This window comes from Coenobita brevimanus, chromosome 93 (genome assembly GCF_032717465.1).
Source record: "Coenobita brevimanus isolate Jiangsu-jjx chromosome 93, ASM3271746v2, whole genome shotgun sequence".
In the NCBI taxonomy this organism is placed as follows: Eukaryota; Metazoa; Arthropoda; class Malacostraca; order Decapoda; family Coenobitidae; genus Coenobita; species Coenobita brevimanus.
In genome coordinates, this window is record NC_137046.1 from 48,759,409 (window position 1) to 48,780,713 (window position 21,305).

The following is a 21,305-nucleotide window of genomic DNA, read 5'->3' on the forward strand; positions in this document are numbered from 1 at the left end:
TTGTAATCCGTAAGGCGGAAGGTCAAATTGAAACCTAATGAAGACAAGGAAACATGATTTAATTCTATCCCATGTGATGGAAGTACTATCTATCTGTCTATCTGTATATATATATATATATATACATACAGTATATATATATATATATATATATATATATATATATATATATATATATATATATATATATATATATATATATATATATATATATATATATATGTTTATATACTTCACATACTTGGAACTTAGTATGAGAATTCACTATTTCATAGGGAAAAAATACCTACCGTTTGCCTCACAACCATTACTTTTAGTGTAACTAACCTCTTACGTCTAATAGCGTACTGTTAGGCTATATTAGTTTTAGGTTGATCCAGCCTTCATAAACGCTTACACTGTTAGAGGCCCTTCTGTGTTGAAGATAATTGCGTGTTGGCAGCTGGAAGAAAATAATGACGTCGCCAGGCTGAAGTGGTTAGGTAATAAGTTGTGAAGTATTTCCTTAGTGCTGTCCCTTGAAATTCTTCAATACATGGATTAGATTCATTTTAGTCTACGGTCTGATAAGCTAAAATGATTAAGAGAGGGGGGGAAGGAGAGCGTGAAGGAAGGAGAGTAGAAGAGACAGTGCGATTGATGGAGGGAGGAGGGGAAGATGAGGGAATGTGAGTAAAGATATGAGAAAGAGATGGTATGTGCAGGGGAGAACAAGAGAAACGACGGAAAAAAGGAAAGGAGAGATGCAGACGATAATGGATAGAAACGAATAGAGAGAGAGAGAGAGAGAGAGAGAGAGAGAGAGAGAGTTGAGTACAGTGTGTTTGTTTATTCACTGCAACCAGTGGCTGAATATTCACACAAGTCCTCAATCTGTTGTCTTAACCTAAGAGGGTCAACAGGTTGACCCTGGCTGCTCCTGAGGAGTGGCGTCACACTACCAAGCCTCACCGAGGGTGAAGTTAAGCCTAGGCACAAGGGGATAGATAGCCTACTCTTTACCCCACCGAATTTCGAAAATTTGCGGGTCTTTCACCACAGCGCTCCTTGAGCTGCGCTTAACGGGGCAGAGATCGCTTCCTCCCCGCAAGCCGTGTGGCCAGAGCGGGGCTCGAACTTTGGTTGCATGGACTGGGAGTCTAGTGCTTTATCGACCGCGCTGTATGTGTGTGTGTGTGTGTGTGTGTAAAAACTGAAGTGATAATATTGTGCCAAATAATGGAGCTGGTGTCAGAGCATATGGTGTTTGTTATTATGTAGCTGAAAGTCAACAGATCGGTGGAGAATTAGCCGACGGCCCAACCTGAAATTCATTGATCTCTCTGTTAGTGTATCTGTTTGCCATTTTATACGTTTGAAATATTTATTCATCGATCCTTCCATCCATGTATCCATCCGTCTACCCACTTTATTTTTATATCAATCTGTCCATCAGTCAGTACATTTGTAAGTCTGTCTGTCTTTGTCCAGTTTTAATTTAGTGTGACTGCGACAAATTAATCTTGAAAGTCTCCCTGTTAGACTTATCACCCTCCATCATGTGTTTTTTTTGTTCTTCACTCTTCCCTAATTCATTCTCGGTTTACAGCTCGGGAATAGGCTACAAAATTCCTTTGCAATAAAATCTGCATATTACTTTTTGCAACTGGTGTATGATTATGGAATTTGACAAATATTTTCGGAACACTACTCATCAGTATCACCATCAACCGGATAATACGGTACTCATTATCATCATCATTACCTGATCACTTTTCCCTCTTGTTGATGGGGTGTGGTAATATTATTTATCTGAGTGATAAGCTTTGCCTATTTTGTAAAATGACGCCATTTGTACGAGTTTGGTAATACCGGACGAATTTATTTAGTTAGAAATGCATCCAGGTAATGAAAGGGTTTATGAGGACTGTATTCAGCCTCTTCTAGTTCAGAAAGTCTTTGTAAGCTGAAAGAAATCGACTGGTATCGTACTAAGCAAGAATAATAACTAGAGGCCCCCCCAGAGGAGGGGGGGGCTCGGAATATGACCATGATCTTGACCTACTTTCATAAATTTCGAACTCACAGGAGATTTTCATCCCTACTAAATACCTGTAAAATTTTGTGATGATAGCTTGAGCGGTCGCAAAGTTATCGTGCTAACAGGCACACATACTTTGACCTACTTTCACCAATTTCGAACTCGTAGGAGATTTTCATCCCTACTACACACTTGTAAGATTTTGTGACGTTATCTTGAGCGGTTGCGAAGTTATCGTGCTAACAGACACACGGACACACTGATAGACAAACTGAAAACAATACCCATAGGAGATTTTCATCCCTGCTACACACCTGTAAAATTTTGTGATGATATCTTGAGCGGTTGCGAAGTTATCGTGGTAACTGACACACGGACGTTGACCTACTTTCACCAATTTCGAACCCGTGATTTATTTTTTCCCTACTCCACACCTGTAAAATTTTGTGATGATATCTTGAGCTGTTGCGAAGTTATTGTGCTAACACACACACACACACACACACACACACACACACACACACACACACACACACACACACACACACACACACACACACACACACACACACACACACACACACACACACACACACACACACACACACACACACTGAAAACAATACCAGCTTTGCCATCGCGGCTGGTAATAAAAGATATTATTCAGAAAGGGTTAATCTGTCTCTTCATCTAGTGCCACACACCGCATACTGTGGGAGTGACCTCGACGGTAAGACTTGCAGGCACTTTCCCCACGACACATCACCCTCCCTTAAATGCTCCCCAGGCCTGTCGCTGCACCTTTGTCTCGGTTTTCCTCCCCTCCTCCCAGCGACACCTTCAACATATATTCTTCTAGTCAGATTCTCATTTGTTCTCTACACTTGGCACCTCTGTTTTTTTTCTTTTTCTTTTGTTTTTCCCGCATCATTCTCTTCTCCACATCCTTCACAAGTCATTTCTGTCCCATCCATGTCACTTCACAAACAATTCTGAGATAGCTTTCTTGAACAACCTTCATTTTTGTGTCCCTCAAGAATCGTCCATGCTTCATGACTACATTAGTGATGGATCAAATATACCGCCATATAACACGTTCATAACACCCACGCTTACAGTCCTATTTCTTGCCTCTACATTCAGCACTCCTGCCACTTACCTTTCTTGTTTTACCCTCCTTGTTTTCGTCTTTCCCTTTATACATTCTCCATACTATCATAATTGTTCACTACACTGCCTAGGCACTGGAACACCTGCACATTTTCCATTTCTACATCTTTTAATCCGAACCTACAGTTAGTCTCTGCACCTCCTTCAAACCCTGTTACTTTGCTTTTTCTGCTTATGCTTGTGATCTAAGCCATTGGATATATGAAAAGAAAATATATACTCGAAAAAGCTGGGTAAAATCCGAGAGCCGTGGCAAATGAGGGCGTGGCTGAGAGAAACCTTATCCCTGGCCGCAGTCGACCTCGGGGCTCAGTGTGGATTACCCCTCTCCTCACCCCACCCCACGCACACTCTCCCCTCCCCAACACACCACATCCCCCACCCTCTCTCTCTCTCCTTCACACACACACACACACACACACACACACACACACACACACACACACACACACACATTTTCTTCACTTCCCATACCTTGCTTCATTACACTACTCCGACCCTCCCTCCTCCACGCCACCACGCTCCTTCCATCCTCTCTCCTCCTCACCACTACACTCCTTCCACTTTACTTCCCCCACTCCATTACTTTCTCCCTCCAGCCTTACTCTCCCTCTCCAGCACATCCTCCCCCAATTCTACCGTACCCTACCCACAGTCCCCAGGCAACTTCCCCTACTCCACCACACTCTTCCCACATTCCCTGCCTTAATCCACCACCTCTCTCTCCACCACACATTTACCTCCTTCCCAACAAATAAGCACATCACCTCCGCAGGCCCCCAGTCGCTAGATCCCCTTCCTACTGCATTACCACACACTACTTATCAGCTTTTCACTCACTCTCACCACATTGTGCCTACTTCTTCCTCACTCCCCAATCACTTAGCCACACTTCTTCCCTCACTTTGTCAACCCATCAGACTTCCACCCTTTCTTCCCATCCTTTCGCCCTCCCATCGCCCCTCCCGCTTCACACCAGACCACTCTCCCCCCACCACTCCAACCATCCTACCCCCTCAAACCCCTGCCTGCACATCTCCACCACCTTCATCTACAGTAGTTTATATATAGCTCGCCAGCGGAAAACTTTTGATGTGTTGATAATATTTGCTTTGAGTTTGAGATGCAGGAATTAGGTCATTTTTACTACAGCATCTAGCTATCTTAATTCAGATATAAACACACCGGTATACTTTATAAAATATATGAAGATGTACAGATGGAAGTGACCTAATGGTGTTCTCATGGTTACTACTACTAATACTGTTGCTACTGCCTCTGCCATCTTTGCCGCCCGCGTCTTCCCACCCTCACTTTTCGACTTCTCCTCCTCCTCCTCCTCCTCGTTCTCCTTTCCTTTCACCTTCCCCTTTGCAGCTCGTCAGCCCTTGCGCTTAACCATGTGAATTCTCATGGTCGGAACAACTCTAGTACTCAAGCCATTTTCAACTAACTCCAGACGCATGTATTTAGCTGAGCATAAATGTTAATACCGTCACAGTTAACTGTCATTATCGGAACACATCTAGTACTCTATCCCAGTTAACGTGAAGTGATTTTATTCTTCTGAGAGTGAGTCGCTGGAGTCTGGGAATGTTTACGTGCAATGTCCTAAACTAAACTGTCAGACAAAAGTGCTAAGCAGTTCAACGTGACCTGACGTACTTCTCCTTTGTTTAGGTCATACCAGATGAATTTATCCAGCTTTAGAAGGAATCTGCAGTAAATTAAGAGTAATATATTGGATGGTTGGCCGCAGTAAATTGGTCAGTGATGGCTTTGTCTAAACCCTCCAGCTCGAAAATTTTCCCTAAAGTGAGTACAAACGTCTGGAGACAGTAAGAATGATATACATCGGACTGAAGGGCTCAGCTCCAGTTCAGGAAGTTTTTCTAGGCTAAATAAAAACATCTTGAGGTAGCAGGAATGCAGTAAAAATACGTCACTGGATTCAAGGGGTTAAGGGAGTCTCCTAGCACACGGGAGTACGTCCCTTCGTTATCTCCGTCTCACGTTATGGGCAGACTTGTGGAGCCGAAAATCCCTAAGGACTCAATTTTTGTCTTGGCAGTTTCTTTACGTTTTCTGTGTCGGTGTTTTAATGTTTGTTTTCTGTTTTGCTTATTCACTTCTATCCCTTTTTCAGCTCAACTTCTGTGTTTCTTTCCTCATCTTGTTTTCCCATCGTATGCCTTGTTCTCTGTTTCTCTTCTCCTTTCATTTTTGTGTTTTCTGTCTGTCTGTTTAATCTTCTCTCCCCCCGTCTTCCTCCCTTGTTATTTCCAATCCATTCGTTCCCTCTTCATTCACTTATACTTTTTTCTGTACGGTACTCATTGGGACGACCAAATCCATGGTGTGTCTCTAACCGTGTCACTCGCTCCCTCAGTCAGTTATTCAGTTTTTTTTTTTTTTTTTTTTTTTTTTTTTTTTTTTTTGAGGGATGGGGACCAGGAAGGGGGGAAGGCTGTTGAGGGCTGAGGGGTATATGTGGGTGCTTCTGAGGTATATCTGAAATGTATGTGGATTGTAGTCGACCGTGGACCTGTGTCGTGCAGGGATATGTAACACAGGGGGAGGGGGGGCAGAGCAGTGGGGATGTGTGTCTGGGGTGTGTCTGAGATGTATGTGGTGTGTGTGTAGTCGAGTGTGTACCTAGGTCTTGCCATAATAACCTTAAATATGACACAGAGGGGCAAGGCTGAACACTGGGTAGTTAGCTTGCTGGTAAGGCCTGTGACAAAGAAGGGTGTCATTAACGGTAGGTGTTTAACTGGTAAATAATTGTTCCTTTCACCTTAGAATACGTGCTGCAGGGATGGGTACGGCTATCTCTCTCTCTCTCTCTCTCTCTCTCGCACACACACACACACACACACACACACACACACACACACACACACACACACACACACACACACACACACACACACACATCCTGCACCTACCCCCCTCCCCTTCCCACTGATTTCCATCCTATCATCAGGGCAGATTAATTCCAGCAACTAGAAGGGTCGCTGAGGAAGATTAGGAAGAAGGAGAAGAGAGGAAGAAAAAGAAAGGAATTTGGAGGAGGAGTAGAAAGAGGTGGAGGAGGAGGAGGAGGAGGAGGAAGAGGGGAGAAATTAGGAGGAGGAGAAGAACAAAGGAGACAGAAAACGAAAGGAATGAGGAGGTAGAAGAGATGTGGAAAGACAAGGAGTACGAGGAAGAGAAAGTGAAGAAAGGAGAACAAGGAGGAGGAAGAAGAGGAATAGGATGAGAGAAAGAATACTAAAGTAGACTTAATTAATAGAATATCGAGGAACATCTTTTATTTATTGTACATGGGGACAAGAAAGAGGACAAGGAAAGAGAGAGAGAGAGAGAGACTAAAGTACACCGTATTAATAGAGGACGTGGATTCTCTTTCATATATATCCACAGTCGTATTCAAGACCATCATATACGTCTTTGCCAGCGTTTCGTTATATTCCCAGCGACATATGAGAGAAAGAGGGAGTAGCTACACGTTCACCTTAGTATATGAGACACTCCATTTGATGACAGCTTGTATAATATTCTCTCTCTCTCTCTCTCTCTCTCTCAAGAACACCTCGGTAACCATTCCACAACCACTGACATCTTTTAAACGATTTACTCATTTCATCTCCAGACAATTTATGTTTTCTATTTTCAGACGATTTTATTCGGTTAATGGGAGCCTTTTGTAATTGGAGAGATTAGAGACAGTCTCTCTCTCTCTCTCTTTTTTTTTTTTTAATGCCTTCACTCGCAGACTTTCCCTAACTCAGATTAAATAGTTGTGCTTGTTTAATTCCCTCACTTTTAGACTCCCTTCCTAACACCAATAAGCTAGACTGATGGTAACCTGAGTGAAAAATGAATGTCATCGTTGTGAAGGGGTAAACTTAACTCCTCGTAAGTAAATGCATATCCTGTGCTGAAGAAAATCGTCCTCGGGCTGCAAGGGTCAAAGGTCAAAGGGGGAGGTCATTCTAGGTATAGTCTTCTCCTCCTCGTCGATTACCCAGAAGTGCGGTAATTTTCTCCTCTTCCGTGTGATGAGCTGGACTACAAAGGGGGAACTGAAGGAAAGGGAGAGAGGAGTGAAGGAGCGATCAGGCGGAAATAAGAATTGGCTCAATTAATGTAGGAAAGTGGGAAGAGTTGAAGTGGTGGGTTAACTGAGGGATGCATAGGTAGATAGATAGATAGATAGGGGGATAGATAGATACATGGACTGATAGATGGATGAATGAATAGATAGATAGATAGCCTCGACAGAGATAAGCAGATAGGTGGGTAAATAGTATTGGTAGTACGTATAAATAGATAGATTATTTATGGATAAGTAGATATAGATCGATACATAGAGACTGATGAACAGATGGATGGATGGATAGATAGACAGACAGAGAGATAAAGACAGAAACGGTACGCATAAATACAGACAGATACACACATACAAATGAACAAAATGATACCCAGTAGACAGACGGATCGGCTGGTGATGAAAAATGTGTAGAAACAGGAAGATAGATATTTAACTAAGAGACAGACATACAGATAGACACAAAGACTCGTATTCTCGCCGAGTAAGGAAGGTCCCTAGCGCCATTTCCTTAGCGATTTATTTTTTTTTATGTTGATGGTTAATATCCTTTTGTACGTTATTTATGCATAGTATGAATATATCAGACGGATTTGTCTAACATGGACCAAGGTGATAAGGTGCATTAAATAAAACAAATCGCCTAGGAAAAAGCGTTAGGGAGCTTCAATAACTGACGAGAAGATGGGTCAGTGAGAGAGAATCCCTTGAAGCCGGTGACGTCCTTTGTATTTTATTTTCCATGCGATTTCATTCACTTAGAAATTGTCTCTCTTATCCAAGGGGTTAATTGAAGCCATATCTGAGCCTCCAGTTCGAAAAATCTCTCCTGGAAAAAAAAAAAAAAAAAAAAAAAAAAAGCCTGGAGATAGCAAAAATAACATGTAGAAACTAACTCTCGGTTTCAAAAAGTTTCTCCTACGCTAAAAAAAAAAAAAGCCAGGAGATAGCGAAAATAAAATACAATAGACGTAATCCGAGTCAAGGAATGAACTCAGTGGCGTCATTTGTACTACTCATGCTATCAGACTTTTATTAAGCCTAGGAGAGAGGCTTTCAAGCAGAGGGAGTTAGATATAGTTACATATAGTATTCTAGATGGTATAAGAGGCTTCGTAGCGTCTTTCCCTCCGCGATTTATTATGCATATTACAACTTAACCATCACTTTGCATGTCATATAGAGCCGTTGTATCATATAGGTTGTATCGGAGCAGCACTTTTTCCTTAGCGATTTATTATGCACATTACATCTTATATATACCTTGTATGTTATTTATATCGTTGAAATATTGACATAGTTTACGTCAATAATATACAAGAGATCATTCAAGTGTACGGTGCAGAAAAAAATCGCTTAGGTAGAGATACTGCGACATCAAAATAACTTAAAATGCAACCCACCTATTCCCTGCAGTAACCCCTCTCCCTAGATCTCAATAATATCGTCCTGGCGGGAGGTAAATAAGAAGAAGACATCGGAGTAAGGGTTCCACAATAGATGAGAGAGAAGGAGGAGGTCGGACAGAGGGCTAATTAATGAAGAGGTGCACATCTCACGCCTGGGTAGTTCTCAGGTGTAAGAAAAATGGCAAGTGTGTGTGTGTGTGAGAGAGAGAGAGAGAGAGAGAGAGAGAGAGAGAGAGAGAGAGAGAGAGAGAGAGAGAGAGAATGTCTGGCAGCCTGTCCATAATGAAACCCGTAATTGTGTTTTTGTCCCTTAAGGGTGGATGTATTACCTGCGCCGCTGTCGGTAATGGAACACAGAATTATGTGCATTGTGTGTTAGATGAAAGGAAGGAAGGAAGGAGGCCCAGGGATCGTAACAGGAAGGTGAAGTTTGCCTCTTGGGAGTGGTTGACGGCTAGATCCTTCACGCATGTAATTATTTTAATTTTAATCCTGCCATCGATTTTGTAAATGGGAGCTTATACCTGCGTAGTGCAATTGTGTTTTATTATCAAGATACAACTGTTTCGACCCGACCTGGACTTGATGAGGGACCCATTCGGGCTAAATCTGGTGTAATTTCACAATATGCAAAATTTTATTACAGGTTGGAGGTGAGGGTAGAATTCTTCCATTCATTGAGCCTGTATTTCAGACTTTATACCGTTTCCGGCTGCAAATTTGAAGGGGGGGGGGTTATATTAGGCATGTTTGTGCGTTCAGTGGTATAATATCTTTCCCGTCCCTATGACCAGCGACCATGGACGCGTAGATGGGTATGTATTAACTACCGGCAGTACTTTATTTTTTTTTTTTATGTGTCCCACTCTGGACATAGGCATCAGAACCCCTTCCCAGAGGCCTAGCGATCATCCTACGTTCCATAAACCTCCACATGTCATCACTTCGGCGCTAACACCACTGTCCCTATTGAATACATGCTAGGGCTGTCTCATATAAGATTCTAAACACAAGACTTGAGCACTGCAGTGATAAAATGCTACAATTCTTACATACCACAAGACTGAACCACTACAATTCACGGTCGGTGAAATGTTTTACAATAAATTTGCTCTAACTTCCCAGATCGGACCAGTGAACTATAACACGGCTTCTCTTGCATTCAGAGGGACAACAACCCCTGCTCCTCACCATCCCGCTTCACCATCCCGGCCCCGCCCGACCCAGACTTGGTGAGTGTATTTGGTATATTCGCAGAGGTGGTGGATTTGGGGCCGGATCTGTTTCGCCTTGGATATTTCTGGCACTGTGTACACTGTATATATGCAAGAGGATTTTATTTATGAATTTCTATTTTGGGTGAGTTGGGTGACGTGGGTATCATGGCGTGGTGTGTTGTGATGGTGTGAGGCTGGGCAAGAAGGGATGAGGTGAGGTCGTGTACGAGTATATACCGTAAGTTTGGGGTGTGGTGTGGTGTTGTGGGGTGTAATGTTATGTATGTTGTTTTGTGGTGTAACTGTGATGGTATGAGTTTGGACGGGGTGGGACGTGGTGAGGTGGAATGCAGTATTAGGTCTGGATGTAGTGTATTGTGAAGTGGTGTGGGGTAACGACCTGTGATGTAGTTTGGTATGATGCAAAGTTCATTGTGTTGAAATGACGTAGTATAATGTTGCGTGGTGGATGCAATCCCAGGTTCATATGGACGGCAACCCAGTGGACCTCAGGGAACGAACGCCGGTGTCCACAATATTTATGGGAGGCGTGAGGGAGTTGAGGGACGTTTATGAGTCCGGGTTGGTCCTCTGCCGGGGTGCATCAACGCCACCGCAGAAAGGGGAGGGTGGAACCGAGAAGAATGATAAGACAAAGTGGAAGGTTGAGTGGAATGGGGCAGAGTTATGTGGAGTAGAGATGACTAGTGTGAGGGTAGCACTGAGTGGAGCAGTGTAGGGATTTCTTGGGCAGAGTGGAGAGGAATGGCATGGCGTGATGTACAGTGATATTTGGTTTGGTACTGTATGGTGTGATTTGGTGTGGTGTTGTGCAGTGTTGTGCGGTGTGATGTGGTTCATTGTAGCGTGGTGTGATATGGTTGCCGTAGTGTAGTGTAGTTCTGTTTGAAGTGACGTTGTGTGATGTGGTGTGGTGTGACGATGTAATATAATGTGAAATACTGTAGCGTGAGTTGACTTGGTGTTGTGAGACTTTACATAGTGTGGTGAAGTGTAATGTGATGTGACATGGTGAGGTGTGTCTTGGTGCTGTGTGGTATGATTTGATGTAGTCAAGGGTGAACTGGTGTAGAGTAGTGTAATAGGATTTGGTATAGTGTGATGTGGCATAGTGTGGTGGAGTGTGCATAAATGAAGTGTGATATGACTCAGTGAAGTGTGGTGTGGTGCGCCTTGATGAAGTGAATTGTGGTTTCGTATAATTTGAGATGACATGGTGTAGCGTAGTGTGGAGTAGTGCTATGTGATGTGGTACTGTGTGGTGTGACGTGGTGTAGTGCAGGGTGGTGTGACGTCGTGTGGTGCGGTGTGGTGGTATTTCCTCTTTATATGCCCAGCCAGTGACAATATCTGAATACTGTGATGAACTTTATCCCTAGTGCTTGACGACCTGTATTTTATGTGTGTGTGTGTGTGTGTGTGTGTGTGTGTGTGTGTGTGTGTGTGTGTGTGTGTGTGTGTGAGAGAGAGAGAGAGAGAGAGAGAGAGAGAGAGAGAGAGAGCACTGTATCTTATTTGAGTGTACGTGTGATTGGAGAAAGATCTGCTTGGGATTAAGTTTATACTGGTTTACGATATTTGTCTGGAAAGCCATGATGTAGACCGCCATATTCCACATAAGGTAAAAAGCCTCAAGTATTCACAGTGGACGATTCTTCTCCTCAGCCTTGCATTGTCGTTGTAGGGCAAGAATAATTTAGGAACCTATTCATATATCTATTTTAAACCCCCTTTCTTTCCTCCTCATGGGAAATAACTTACCATACAACTAACAGAGCGTACTTTCTGGTAGGTCATTCCGACTATCAACACATTTTCCGAGAAGATCCGTGCAAATGTTTAGCTTTTTTTTTTTTTTTTTCCATTTTCCCCCGTACCCTCCTCTCCTTTACTGGAAGTCTCCTCCCACAATCCTGGAAACCCCTATCACAGTCCTGAAAGCCTCCTCCTGGAATCCTGGAAACCTCCCTCCAGCAATCCTGGAAACCACTCCTACAGTCATGGACAGCCCCTTCTACAATCCTGGAAACCTCCTTCCAACAATCCTGGAAACCCCTTCCTGCAGTCCTGGAAACCCCCTCCTACAATCCTGGAAACCTCCCTCTGACGTTCCTGGAAATTCCCTCCTACAATCTTGGAAACCCCCTCCTACAATCCTGGAAGCTTTTTCCTACACTCCTGGAACCCCTTCTTACAATCCTGAAAGCCCCCTCCTACAATCCTGAAACTCTCCTCCTGCAAGCTTGGAAATCTCCCTCTATAATCCTTGAAACCCCTCTCGTGCAATCCTGGAAACGCGTCTGAGTTCCTTAACCAGAGATGCGTCTTAATTACTTTGATTAAATAACTATAACTATACCTATATATATATATATATATATATATATATATATATATATATATATATATATATATATATATATATATATATATATATATATATATATATATATATATATATATATATATATATATATATATATATATATATATATATATATATATATATATATATATATACTGTATATAAAATTGTCTGGATATAAGAATGTCGAAGGAAAGATGTTGCTGTATTGAAGGGTTTAAAACTATTGGTCGCGATGAAGAGGCTGTCCAGACACTAGCAACTACAAAAATAAAGGATGGAGGTTTCATTTCGCGAACATGAGCAGCTGTAATGTAACGTACAACTCTGGCGTCAGTCATCATGACCGACTCAGTGCCGTACATAGGATGGTTGTAACGGTATCAACCAGTTCCATGGAAGCAAAACTACCGTACTCTAAATAACAGTGTGCAGCAAATGAAAATTGAAATGTAATTAAAATAGGAAAAAGCACATAATTTATCTGGACATCAACTTGTTTCACAAATAACGTGAATGCTCACGCTCTACACCCATTATTGTTTCATTTGTTTGTAAGATGCCTTTGGACTGCAGGTTCTTGGTATAAGGTATTCTGCTCCGCCCATTTGTTTGATAGACTCCCTGAAGCAGAGCCAGTGTGAAATCAGCTTTGCTGTTGCTGCTTCGTCTGAGAGAAGTCACGGTAGTTCATGAATTAGAGACTAGGGTCAAGTCCATTGTGCTTATGTTTATGAAAGACCACAGTCAAATTCTGTGTGAGAGAGGTCACTATTAAATCCTGTGTCTTAGTGTGTGTGTGTGTGTGTGTGTGAAGTCATGTTCAGGTCCTGTGTGTATTTGTACGTGTGAAAGAGGGAGGGTATAGTCAAGTCCAGTGAGTGGGAAAGAGGCCCCAACCAGGTCCTCAGTTGCCAGTGCCGCCCTTTCGCCGCCTTTGAGGAACGCACTATCGTAAGCCGAATGTAACTAGCGTGCTAACACCCGCCCGGGGCAGTAACGAGCGCTGAGCCAACGCCACTTCCAGAGAGGTGGCGTTGGCTGAGCCTCGTGTCATCACCCCGTCGGCCCGCCACTCGCCCCTCCATCATGGCGGGGTACAAAGGAGCTTCGCACCTCCACCATTCCCACCACCACCACCCCTTTGATCGCCCAGGGTCGTATTCCTGCAAGATCTTAACCAGTTCTTACGATCAACAAGTATCCATGGCAGTCAGTCGTTGCCAGAAATAGTATGAATGTATTACCTGCTTAAATATTCACTCTGTTTTGGTTCTTTAATGTTTGATAGTAGTATGAGTGAGGAAAAATGTATAAACAGGCAACCCTCTACACGACTTAAGTTAAAGAAAATTTGTAAATGCAACCCCGTGGCTTAACAAGGTTGTCCCTTAATTGATAACAAGCGCAAACCTTCCTACACTTGCTGCTGGCGTTCTCGTACCAGGATCAACTCGGCATCTCCTGGGATAGGCGTGCTTGATGCTGTTACTATGTTAGCCTCCTGGCGTGCTTTATGTACTGCGTGATAAACTTCTTTCCAGTCGCTTTTGGCGTTTTTAATTTTACACTAACTTTGATGATTTTGAGAGACTAGAATTTGATAGTGTTTGTTGGCCTGTTTGTTTTACTGTGATATGTGTTAGTTCTGGCATCCATCATAAGTTTGTTCCTGCGCCATTTATTTACCGTATAATGAGCTCATCTGTTCACACCTGCACCTGACATTTCCTGCCCTTTATAAATTTCGACGAGATCCTGGAATAAGGGCTGTCTCTTGTTTTCTTCATCCATCATTTTGTTTACCAAGCTGAGTGAGAGAGAGAGAGAGAATCACCCTCCGGTCTTTTGAGATATTTGACGCTCGTGGAATAGGCCTATTGTTACATTGGTCTTCCATTTTTTTTTTTTTTTTTACCAAATTCCTCTGCCTATAAATTTCTCTGACGTCAGAACGAGAGAGAGATAACGTGACCCCCGCCCCGCCTTCCAGTCTGTCGGGAACTTTGACAGGCTCCTGGAAATTACTTCATATTATTACCTTGCCCGTCAATCCTTTTTTTTTTTTTTTTTTTTTTTTTTTTTTTTTTTTTTTTAAATACAATATACAGGATGGTCCACGTATAATGCTCGTTTTCCACTCCGCAGGGCAGTTTCTTGTGTGTTGTGTATTGTGGGCATCATTTATCATTTCTTACTTCCACTACCACACCCACGTCCCCATCAACACACTGAGCCCTCCCAACAACACAAAAAATACCATCAGGCGAGTTTCTAGTGGAGCGCTGTTTAAGGACCACCCTCCACTTCATTGACGTCACGACCAGAGAGAGATCAGTTGACCCTTACCCCACCCAATGGTCCTCCAGGAACCAATAAGCTCTCTCCTTTGTTACTTTAATTCTCCATCTTTCTGTTTACCATTTTTGCCAAACTAAAGGTCGTATTCAAAGTGACTGAATATTTCGTAGCATCTCTAACTTTGCATTTCATCCTGCACATTACAACTGAGTTTCCCCTTGCCTGTCATTGTTGGAAACTATGCCGATATTAACACGATAACAAAAACTTCCAGAGAGTACGAAGAAGATGCCTAATAATTGAAATAAATCTGTAAAGAGTTGCGTTGAGCCTCCTGTGCCACCCATAATACATCGCTATACTGTATGTATCCCTGACGTCACGACCAACAAGAGATCACATGACTCCGCCCCACCCTGCCCTGCCTCCGCTTCGCCCGGGGGTATGGCAGCGAGCCCGGTCCGGATCCTGCCTCCATTGTGATCTTAATGGCTTCTGCAGGATGGAGGGCCCGGCAGGCGGTGTCTGGCTGCCTCATCAATAAATCATTAGTTACCATTAAGCAAGAAGGGAGTGGGCCTGTCAGGGAGATGGATGTGCTCCTTGTAACGACGGGATGCCTACAAGAGATTATGTATGCACAAGTGTATTTAGTACTGTATGTATAGATGTGTGTGTGTGTGTGTGTGTGTGTGTGTGTGTGTGTGTGTGTGTGTTTGTTTGTGTGTGTGTGTGTGTGTAAGATGAGTGTGCTTCCGTAACGAGACACAGGCAATAAATTTTAATGCTGACTATGTATTTATGTGTGTGCATGTGTTCGTGTGCTGCAGGCTTGTATTATGCAGCTTGTACGTATCCAAAGGGCAGCAAGAGTGATATGCGTGTTGGAGGCAGCTGAAATTTACTCCGTGTATTTATTACATGGTGAAGACACTGGGGGGAGGGCATAGCAAGGCTACACCCTGATATGTTGCTCTCGGCTGGTTGTGAGATGGGGAGCGGTAATGCCTCACACTGACTTGATGTGATGACGCTGATGATGCTAATGCTGATGCTGCTGCTGATGATGATGATGATGCTGCTGCTGATGATGATTGATGATGATGATGATGATGATGATGATGATGATGATGAAGAATTAAAGTACCCGTACTGAATTGTGGTTAGAACTACTGCAAGAACTGGTAAAAAATAGAACTAGAGCAGGACTCACGATTACCCCATGATAGTGCATTCTCTTCACCATCTGCGTGTGTCGAGTTTGCTGTCAGAATTAGGGTGAGATCCGTTGCTAAAGCCAGGATTAGAGAGAGAGATGCATCACATTCAAGTCTCGACCTCTGCTTTTCCCAGAATAATTGTACGCGATAATATCAAATAGGTTGTGTGTGTGTGTGTGTGTGTGTGTGTGTGTGTGTGAGAGAGAGAGAGAGAGAGAGAAAGAGAGAGAGAGCCATGGCTGTTTCCTGGCCGCCTCATATTTGGTCCCACCGCACGTATTATTGGATGCCTCCCGCCACCTTCTCTTTGTTGACACTCCAGCCACACTCACTCACTCACTCACTCAGGCACTTGCATTGACTCACATAAGACGACACGCTCACACCACTCATTCTCGCACTCTTATAACGCTTACACTCACTTTCATCATGCACTCAGCTACTCGCACTCTCTCTCTCATAACATGTTCACACCACCCACTCACATGCACTGTCATCACACACTTTTACCACTTAACCACCCGCATTCATTCTTTAGTACTCTCAGTCACACCTCCCAGACACTCACACCCACTCTCACTTATCCTCACAAGTACCCCTAGCCACTCTCATTTACACTCAGCATACACTTACACAACTCTCCAGCATTCATTCATTCACACTCTCCAAAGAACAAGCATATGCATTCACTATGACCACATACTCATAGCACTCAGTCTCTCCCAGTCTGCCACCTCACACATTCACGAGTACTCAGCCATCCTTCTCACTATCACAATTCACTCCACGAATTCGTCCACCTGGTTCCACTCTCATTCACTTTCATAACGGGTCCACAAGGCTTCATCTCAATTTCGTACTCTTCATACTCTCGCAGAACACACACACACACACACACACACACACACACACACACACACACACACACACACACACACACACACACACACACACACACACACACACACACACACACACACACACACTAACCTTCAGTAACTTCCCAGCCGGAATGTGTGCATGCATCTGGTAATGTTGTGTTGGGAGTGTAATGAAGGCCAGCTTGAGAGAGAGAGAGAGAGAGAGAGAGAGAGAGAGAGAGATTGTGTATGTGTGTGTGTGTGTGTGTGTGTGTGTGTGTGTGTGTGTGTGTGTGGAGAGAGAGAGAGAGAGAGAGGGGGGGGGGGCAGTTTGGCTCAAGCCCCTAATAGGATAACATATTATTTAGGTGCAGGAATATCCGTACTCGTACCAGCAGCCCCGGTCAGTTAGCCACGTCTAAGAATTTTCGCATACAAGATACTGAACTACCGAAGCCTCATTTGGTGCAACATAAAATATTTACACGCAGGAGTCTTCAGTGCCAAAGCCCAACAGTGTCCTTCATCTGATTATTCCTAGTGTAGTTCCTTGTATTTCAGTCTTACAACCGCCCAATGATTTTATTCATATAAAGGAAATATCCTTGCAAGGACAGCATTCCCCAGTGACATGACAAAGTTAGAATTCTTCTTCCTTATCTACAAATTAATTTCCATGATCGTCGCATCGTAAGTTCACGGTACATAAATTTCCTCTAACGTTAATCATCTGTTTTATTTGTCGCATCTCGAATTGTTTCTCACGGGACGTGCCACTAGATCAAGAACCCACGTAACAGCAGTGCGTTATCCAGTGGCAGATACAATAAGGAACTAACCTATTCTTTTGGCGTTTTATTCAGTTTCATGCTAGGCTGTGGAATAATTCTCGGATAATCCTGTCGAAACTCTTGATTTCTAAAGTTTCAGTTTTGCTGGTCATTTTTTTTTTTTTTTTCTAGAATGGTTACGCCTACAGTTGTATTTTTCTCCTTTCTCATAAATTTTGTTACTGAGTTACTACCTTCGCTGGGGCCTTTTGGTTTTTCGTGTTCTGTCTTTTACAGTGAGAGCTTTGGTTTGGTGCAAGGATGATACTGTTTGGCAAAGCGACATGCTGTTCCCGCTAGAGTAGGCAGTTCGTTGTCAGAGGTGAAATTCGCTTACCCCGAGGAAAACACACACACACACACACACACACACACACACACACACACACACACACACACACACACACACACACACACACACACACACACACACACACACACACACACACACACACACACACACACACGGGCTGAACAGTATGCCCCTTTATGTCGATTGGAATAACTCCCACACACACACACCTACACTCGCATTCACACACTCCAACACGCCGTTTCCTCGATCACCTCAATAACACGTTCACTGGTCATGCATTGCCGCCTACACATAACCACATTTTCCTTTTCCACGGACAATATTTTAATTCCATTGATTAATTCAGGTCTCCCTCAACATCAAAACGGTTTCATAAAAAAATCAGAGTTGTAATCTTGATGACCTTAATGGACAAAAAGGGTTTTAATTCATGCCTACGCACAGGTGTGAACGTTTATGGCTTACTTCATACACACTCTCTCCGTCCACACACACCCACACGCAAATTTCTCTCTCTCTCTCTCTCTCTCTCTCTCACACACACACACACACACACACACACACACACACACACACACACACTAACTCTTACACTCGGTACATCCATCCATAACGCTAAATCTACTACTCCACACACACACATGTACACACAGACACTGATTCTCATTCTCTACACAGGTCACAGGTACACATTACATACACATCCACCCACTCGTTCTCACACTGAGCCCGTACGTACACAGCCATACACACACACCTATATGAGTTTCACGCACACAGACATTCTCTTAAACACCGTCGCCTGCACTCAGACCCACGCACCAATTTACTCCCCGGACCTTCATTAACATGTGTAGGCCTAATGGGGAGATGGCCATGTTAACACACCGCACACGCCCGCATATCTACACACACACACACACACACACACACACACACACACACACACACACACACACACACACACACTCCTACAGGAACAATATACCTCACAGTCATCCCGTCCCCCGAGGCTCTCCACCACCACCACCACCACCACCACCACCACCTTTCCTTGTTGGTCCGCCACCCGATATTGCGCCTTGTCCTCTCCTCCTCCATGTTGACGTTTCCTCAGGCCATCCTCGGGCTCCTTCTTTCAACCTCACTCAGATAATTTCGTTTTCGTGGAGTCGATGTGTGTTGCTTGCCAGCCGGCATGTTCCTGGGGTGTTTCGTAGATTTTATTGCAGAAATGCCTGGAGGTCCTTTTGTCCAAACCACCCCTGACAGGATGCGACGTCAGGTAAGAGATAGTGAGATAAGTAGATATAGATAGATAGTGCGATGAATTGGTTGGTAAACAGACAAGATAGATGGATAGATAAATAGATAGAGAGGTAGATAGACTGACAGGGGTTGATTCTGAAGAGCTGGAATTACATCTGGGAGCACCTGTCATTCTCTCTCCTTTTCTTGATCCTTGGCTTCGATTCGTTTGCCAGCTGTTATCGTAAATGTTTCGAATTATATCATAGCTATGTGATACTGATTTTGCAGGGGTGAAAATATCCCTGGGGCACTCCTCTCTCTCCTCTCCTTGTATATCTTTGCTTGTGTCTGTGGCATGTTTTGGATTTTAGTGGTTGAGGTGCGTCTGTTGCAGCTGGGACGCTATTAACTACATATCTTAGGATCGGTTCCCTCTCGTAACTATGAACTTACTCGTACTTCAGAACAAGAGGCATGAGAAAGTTCTACATTTTCCTTGTCCTTCCTGAAAAGACGAAAAAAAAGATACAGGGGACTGATCGTAATTCTGCTTGCGAAAGTAAGTTCTAGCAAACATAGTCTCTCTCACATTTATCTTTCAGTCTGTTTCTCTGTCCATTTGTCTGTCTGTCTTAACCTACCCGGTACATATCTATCTATATTTATCTATCTATCTGTCTGTATTTTTTCATGGTGTCGGTTTATCTAGCCACGTGTCACATATCTAAGTTCATTGGTATTGCATTCTTATTTCCATGTCCGTGTGTGTAGTTAATGTTACGTATCACACGAAACTGATCCTAAGTTTTTTTTTCTGATCTGCATGTTGGCATCGTCGGGGGTTGAGGGGGAGGGGCTCCTGCTAGTCTCTCTCGCCATGTTTTTTCCATTGCTTCGATTTACGTTGCCACCTGTTGCCTGCCTGGTGCTCTACCTGATGTGCTATTGATTTTGTAGGCCTGGAATCACACGCGGAGTACTAACGTCATCCTTTGCTTTTTTTTTCTTTTCGTTTCTTTGATTTGTAGTGTCATTTCTTGTTTTCGTTTTTTTTTTTTCCCCTAGTTGTGGGAGTGAATGAAGATATGGAAGGTACTGGCGTCCAAAATCCAGTCACTTGATGCTGGGCTAAATTAAGGGAACTCAACACTATGTGACAAGCCACATATTTTCTTGGATAACAAACCACTTACTGTGTAGAGTGATAACCATATAACCACTTGGACGCCTGGTGGTCAAGTGCGTTAAGGAACTCCATCCGAATTTGACCCATACAGGTTTACATCCAAGAGGTGTTGAGGTGTATTTACATATAATGCCACTAAGGGGCAACTGGCAACTACCTTAAATGTATGGACTACGTAGCCTTGTCCTGGGTTCAGAGGGTTGGCAGATCATGTTGGTATTTCTTTTGCGGAACTTGAATATACTAACGTGGTGTGGACATACTGTGTGGGACTCTTAGGAAATGGTAGGCAGTGAAAGAGAGTGTATGGCAGTGTATGGTGTCAGAAATATGGAAGCGAGAGTTTTTATGAAACCATACTTATGGAAACGAGAGTACACACACACACACACACACACACACACACACACACACACACACACACACACACACACACACACACACACACACACACACACACACACATCACTCGCTGGTGCAGTGGTAACGTTCCCGCTTGCCAACCGGTAGACGGGAGTTCGCGCCTCGCTCAGGTTGCGAAAAGTTTCACTGACGAAGTGGGTGGTTACTGTCCCTCTTGAGCAAGGGGACGGGTGTGTGCGTGTGTGAAGGTCACAGCCTTGCCCTTAGATCGGACTATATGAGCTCTCAGCTCCCTTCCGGGAGGGTAAAAGCTGACGATCACGACCATCAAGTGATCCTGATTCCTGACCGACCCGGTGAATTACACACACACACACACACACACACACACACACACACACACACACACACACACACACACACACACACACACACACACACACACACACACACACACACACACACACAGAGGAAGATGGAAGGATGAAGCGGAGGAGTACACGTGACAGAGCAGCTTGGATTGGCAAGAGGGAGTGACATTGAGTTGTGATTAATCCTTTCATCCAAGTGACGTTGTTTGCATTTTATTCTTGCCAGTACCAGACAACTGTATTCAGCTAAGGGGTGACCTTTGAATGGTGGGTTAGGCATGCCAGTATTTC